Source organism: Apium graveolens, chromosome 3, assembly GCF_009905375.1.
Source record: "Apium graveolens cultivar Ventura chromosome 3, ASM990537v1, whole genome shotgun sequence".
Classification (NCBI taxonomy): domain Eukaryota; kingdom Viridiplantae; phylum Streptophyta; class Magnoliopsida; order Apiales; family Apiaceae; genus Apium; species Apium graveolens.
This window is the reverse complement of record NC_133649.1, coordinates 230,798,604-230,805,173: the sequence shown is the minus strand read 5'-3', so window position 1 is coordinate 230,805,173 and position 6,570 is coordinate 230,798,604. Positions and strand designations below refer to the sequence as shown.

General features: G+C 34.5%; 1 long non-coding RNA gene across 1 annotated transcript; it reads left to right on the top strand.

The window, feature by feature from the left end:
* Nucleotides 1-3,170: 3,170 nt before the first annotated feature.
* Nucleotides 3,171-6,123, top strand: LOC141713169 (uncharacterized). The gene is made up of 3 exons (XR_012571887.1): nucleotides 3,171-3,857; nucleotides 4,457-4,562; nucleotides 5,823-6,123. It is a non-coding gene; the product is annotated as an uncharacterized LOC141713169 (long non-coding RNA).
* The last annotated feature ends 447 nt before the right edge of the window (nucleotides 6,124-6,570 follow it).

Here is a 6,570-nt window from a genome sequence, read left to right as displayed (position 1 = left end):
AGTACCTGAGCTTTCTTGATGTTGTGACTAAGGCGAAGACAAACTTCTCTAGTCTTGGGTACCTGGTTTCCGCATCTTTGAGTACTTGGCTTACATAGTAGACCGGTTGCTATCTTTCATTTTCTTCCCGGATTAAGGCAGCTCCTACTGCTTGTGCTCCTGCTGATAAGTATAGGTAGAGAGGCTCTCCTAGTTGAGCTTTAGTTAGGATTGGTGACTGGGAGAGGTAGGAATTGACCTCCTCAAATGCCTTCCGGCACTGCGAACTGCAGTCTACCTCTCTCTTGTTGTTTTCTCCTTTGAGCAAATCAAAGAATGGTAAGCATCTCTCTGCTAGCCTTGAAACGAATCTCCTGAGTGCTGCTAGTGATCCTGCTAGCTTCTGCACATCTTTTTGGGTCCTGGGAGCCCTCATCTCGTGGATTTCTTTTTTCTTCTCCGGATTAGCCTCTATTCCTCCGTTGCTGATCATGAACCCTAAGAACTTGCATGCTCCAACTCCGAAGGTGCATTTCTCCGGATTCAGTTTGAGTTCATGCTTTCTCAGGTTGTCAAAACATTCTTTCAGATCTTCTATGTATCGAAGGATCAGCCCCGCCACCAGGAGTTATCACAAATAACTTGCTAAAAACCATCATTCTCATCTCGGATTACTCCTCCAATTCCTAAATCTGATATAGCATCAAAAGTAGCCGCATCAATATTAACCTTAACCCACCCTCTTTATGGTGCCTACCACCTTCTTAAATTTGACGTTGTTACTGGTTACTACTGGTATTCTCCATTCGAGCCAACCTCCAATCTGCTAGAAAATTTAGTGTTGCACTTTTAATACCTAACACAGACATCTCAACTCTATTCCACAACCATTTGTTCAGTAGATTCCAAATGCTCCAACAAACCAGCACTATAGTACACATTGTTCCTTCTTTCTAGAACTAAATAAGCGTATAAACAGATCAAACCCCCTGTCACCTAGTGTAACCTGAAACCAATGTGCCCTTTCAGTGATTCCTAGACCTTCTTAATAAAATTGTATTCAAATAAGACATGTATTGTGTCTTCATTCCCCATACGACACCAATCACACTTACGATAAATATTCACTCTTTTTTTAATGAATGCTACAACAGTTGACAAACATGATCTACACATCCGCCATAAGAACATTTTAATCTTCTCAGGGACATCTAATGACCAGAGCTTCTTCCAAAAAAAATATTCGGTGTACTGCACTCCCCAAATAGCTTACGATAGTAACTCTTGACTGTGAGATCCCATTTTCCATCGCGTAACCAAAGCCATGAATCTTGTCTATTCATTATAGGAAGGGGTATATTCCTGATCAACTACACATCTCTACTGTTAAAAATATCAATCAAACCTCATCATCCCATCTCTTGTCATTCACTCCTATTAAATTGGATACTTTTGCATTTTCTAACCCTGGGGGCATATTTGTTGTTATGTATTCATTATCAACGCATGCCAACCAAAGAACTTTCCAAACAAATGTATCTTATCATGCACCAATGCTCCTTCTACACCCTTGCTTCACCACTGTTTGAGCTGAAATAATACTTCTCCATATATAGTTTGGAATAACTCCAAGTTGAGCATTTAAAAAAATTTGTACTTGGAAAGCATTTTGCCTTCATAATTATGGTAATAAGAGGATTTGCATCATTCAACAATCTCCAACCCTACTTCACTAACATGGCAATATTAAGTTGTTTAAGATCTTTCAATCCCAGACCTCCCGCTTCTTTTACATTTCAGAGCTTATCCCAAGCCATCCACCGCACTCCTTTACTGTTCTTTTTGTTGGGGTTTAATCTAAACTAATGGGCCTTGTTAGCTGTTTGACTAGTGCCCATGTTTATGTTTTTTTTTTTATTTTTTAGTTGTTTCATTTATTTCCTACGTGTTTTGTTTTAAATAAGTTCAGAAGATCCAGTCTTGAGGAAGTTGAGTATTATTAGGAGTAGTGGAATAAGTCTGAGAAATATTAGGAGATACTTGCTGCTTTTCTGGTGCACGTTAGGTGTCTAGATTAACTTATTTAAGTCGATATAATGCTTTTTTGTAAGAAGGGTCTTAGAACATTAAGTATTGTAATTCAGTTTATTTCATATATATATAAAACTGAGCTTGTCTCAACACATCTGGTTCCATATATATATATATAGTTTGTTTGTTTTGGTTTCTACAGTTGGAATCAGAGCCTCATGATCTAGGGGTTGTGAGTTGATATTTTTATACATACACCTATATATATAAAAAGTATTTAGCTTTTATATTCAATGAAATCAAACAACTTCTTCATCTCTATTCCATTGTTCAAAGGCGATAACTATCATTCATGGGCCATCAAAATGAAAGGATACATGAAAGCTCTTAGTCCATGGGACGTTATTGAGAGTGTCACTGAGCCTACTCCTCTTCCAGAAAATCCAACAATAGCCCAAATGAAGTAACATGAAGAGAAAATAGCACGCAAGCCAAATGCACTTTCATGTATTCATTCAGCGGTCATTACACCATATAAGGCCTATCGCAACGCCCTCCTTAAAGAATATTACCTAATATGTTACCGTACTCATGAGCTAATCTAACATTGTGATTTTTATGTTAACTTAGCCAAAAACTAAATGTTGCATTAGGTAGAAAGTGTTGCAGCTTGGAACCTTTTTGTTAAAGTGTTACCTTAGAGTATTAAAACATGATTATAATATTTTTTAAGATTAAATATTAATTTTAATTCATTTTTCAAGAATCTAAGCTGATATACTATTACAAATTTAATAAATGAGATATATGGTGCACAAATATTTTTATAACAAAACTATAAAAATATAAAAATATAAAAATATAATAGACGAATTTACATAAAATATTAAAACATATGCAAATTGTATAATTATTTGAATATTAATTATTAAATAATTATTGCAGTTTGGGCCTGAATATATATCCAAATTATGGGCCCAGTAATCTGCGGAGAGAGGGAAATTTGGGGCAAAAAGCCACCCTATTTTTTTAAACAAATTGAAAATTTTGACATCTCCCTCGTTACACATTTCTTTCCGTCCACCTCTCATTCGCTCTCAACACACACTCTCTCGTTACCCATCTCTCTCAGCACTCTCTCTCTGTCTACTATGTCGCTACTCTCTCTACCACTCTTTCTCCCTACCATGATCTTACCATAATCTATTGACCCATCTCTGTCTCTATCCAACCCCATTGTCTCTCTCCCAACTCCTATTTTTGAGTCCCAATTCTCACTCTCTCGCTCTTTATTATTCGCACCGACTACATAATTAGATCAATGAGTCTTCAAATTAATTTTTTCATAACTACGGTCGTGCCTAATTTGAAAACTTCATATTAGGGCTTCTTAGAAACGGGGTTTCAAATTTTTAGTTTAACTAGGGCCTTCAACTAATTTTATGTCTTCGATTTCAGGTCTTCTTTGGTAGAATTGGAGTTTTGGAGTTTTAATTTTAGATAATTTGATTCTGATTTTTGGTATTTTTGAAGCTTTTGAGCCTTTTTTTGGTGAAATCATGAGTAGGAAGTTTTGTAGTCTCTGTTACGAGGAAATTAAGCATGATATCATTTGGGTTGGTAGTTTTTATGAAACTCAAAAAAACCTTTTATGTAGGCTTAAAGTGAAAATAAAAAATTGTTATAGTCATTTAATCGAGAATTATTATATAATTTATTTCCGGTACCACAAATATGCCAGGCCAGGAGGCCGCATACACTTGTTGTGTCCACAACTGAACTTCAGAAATACCAAACAACTTTGAGAGTAAAGCTTATGAACCCATCAGAGGCAATATGCGTCACAGGTGGTGCTACTTATTTCCTTGATCAATTACATGCTACTTTGTTCATTATTTTTTTTCCTGCAATTGATTAGTTTAAAATTTTTGAAAAGTTGATTTGGTTGATATTTATACAAGGTGAGGATTCGAAGTTGATAATATTCTGTTCATTAAGATTATATGAGCACTTGATACTCTGATCCATTTTAATTTCATGAGAGGTTTAGTGTTTTAATTTCATCTCATCAGAGTTCTAGGATAGATCTTGCTAACATCCTTCTTAGGTTTAACTAACGGTTACGTATTTACTTCTGCGCCAAAAGGTTCCAAGGTTTGGTAATCATAATTCATCAAGTTAAATTTCTTAATATCTATGGTATGACTTGTTAATCTATACATTTCAAAATTACTCTGTTGGTTCTTATTGTAAGTATACTGATTTTGGTTCTTTTCTCAATGGTTCTTATAGTTGCGTATATGTATTGTTAACTATCCTAATATTGGTGCAATATTAGGTGAATCTAGCCTCATCTGGAAAATGGATCCTGAATTTCTTGGTAACTAAACATGCCAAAAATTAAAAAAAAAATCTAATAGTTCTGTGGCGGCTTTATCTTTTTCAGTCTTTCTTGGCTGGGAATGCTGCATCAGGTACTTTTACGTCTGGTTTGAGATTGGTAACTAAAGCAACATTTGAGAAATCAAAAATTGGTCTTCGAAAAGGATCAAGTATGCTTACTCTTACTTATTTTTTGGGTAATTTGCATCAAAGGATGATTATTACTAAAAAAAATGTCTCCCATTATGCTACCTAAACTTGAATCATTCGAATTCTCTGGTATTTTGACATTTAGAGTATCTCATCAAAACTGTGAATATGGCTTTGGTACTTTTGGTAGTTTGAAAATCAGTGAACAACCATTTTCAATATTTGATAATATAAGAAAGCTAATGTGCTGGAGACGTGGTTTTCAGCTTGGTCTCGATTACTTTTTCTTTTCAGCATAGCATCTTGTTCCTATTTGTTTTGTCGTATGGTTTTGAATATTCATTTGATTGTAAAAAGAAAAGCTTTAGATATTTGGATAATTGTATTTCCCTACTGCATCTCTATACTTTATCTCTAATAACAAGATTCATTATATCAATTGATTTGATTATAGAAATATGCTTTTGTGAACAATATATTTGATTATATAGCTCATGAATTCCTGCTCGACTTCACAGTCTTGTTCTTTATTATCTGCACGATATACGAGCTTCTTTGCATTCTTCTCTATGCCTTCATTCGTCAAGTATTATCGCTCAAGGGAAGCCTCTGAAGGTTCCCTGACTGTTTCAGCTGACCTTGCTGTTGCAAGAATTCAAACACAAATCTGCAGAGCATGTACTTATGTCTGTTGCACACTTGCACTATCAGTACTGAAAATATATAGAGAGCTAGGGATTGATGAAGTTTTAGTCAGATTGTCAGTCAATGCTGAATTGTTTGGATATAAATGCATGTTATTCTCATTATCCAAATATGTTTTCTCAGCGGTTAGTTAAAAACAAGCCATTACAGTTAATATAAATGAAAGCTGGCTTTAGACAGAAGGTTAAAATGAAAGAAGAAATTACGCTAGAAGGTATTTGATCATGTTTGGTTTCTATATCACATTACTCATGTATGCTGCTTCACATATTATAACTTGCACATGATGTATATGTGGGGAAAAAAGAGAAGACTTGCTCTCCATCCTTTCAGCAAGTATGCACCATATTGCTTCCAAAATGTGATTTTACCGAGTAATGGTTCCCCTGCAAGAGTTATATGCTTTTGTAAATCTTATCTTATAACAACAATTTAGTGGTAATTAATTACCTAATTCATAGGTATATGTAAATACATAGTACTTCTGATGGTTTTTTATGCAAACTGCTGCTTACATGCTATACATGTACAACTGTATTTATATTTATATGTAGCTAAGCGAATGTATTTTTTAGGGAACAGAAATGACTGGGACATGGACAAATAAGAGAAAGCCTTGAAGTCGAGGAGAAAGTGAAGCAAATCCAAGCATAAGTTAATGAGCAGTAGCTTCTAGTATTATTTTTTAAGTTTATAATATTATGATAATGTAATGTAAAGAATGTGAATTAATTTGTTTAGTTAAGAATATTGTAGTTGTCGTTTTATACTTTGTGATGTTTGGATGTCCTTATGTTTTAGCGTTTGGTTTATATGTTTGGATTATGTTGAAATAGATATGTTTGTGGTATGAAATGGTATACTTTTAAATAGTAATTTTTTATTTTGTTTTATATAAACTGTTACAGTAGCTTATTAAAGTATTACAGTAGCTTATTAAAATTTTTCAATATCCAAGGTACATATGTTACAATAGCTACTAAAGTGTTACCCTAGGTACATAATTGATACAAGCAAAAGTGGGACCCACATGCCACGTCACTACAGTGGGATCCACATGCCACGTCACCCTTGTGGGTCCCACATGTCATGTCAGCATGCCACATCATCATGCCACTTCACCACAGTATGGACCCAAATTTTTAAAAAATTTGTGTCACTCTAAGGTAACATATATTTTAGGTTACATTAGAGTTAATTTATGTTACCTTAGGGGTGTAGGGTAACAGAAAAATCCATGTTACAATAGGGGGATTACATGTTAGTTTAGTACCCTAAGGTATCAGCGAAAAAACTAACATAGGTTTTATTTACCTTAGGCTA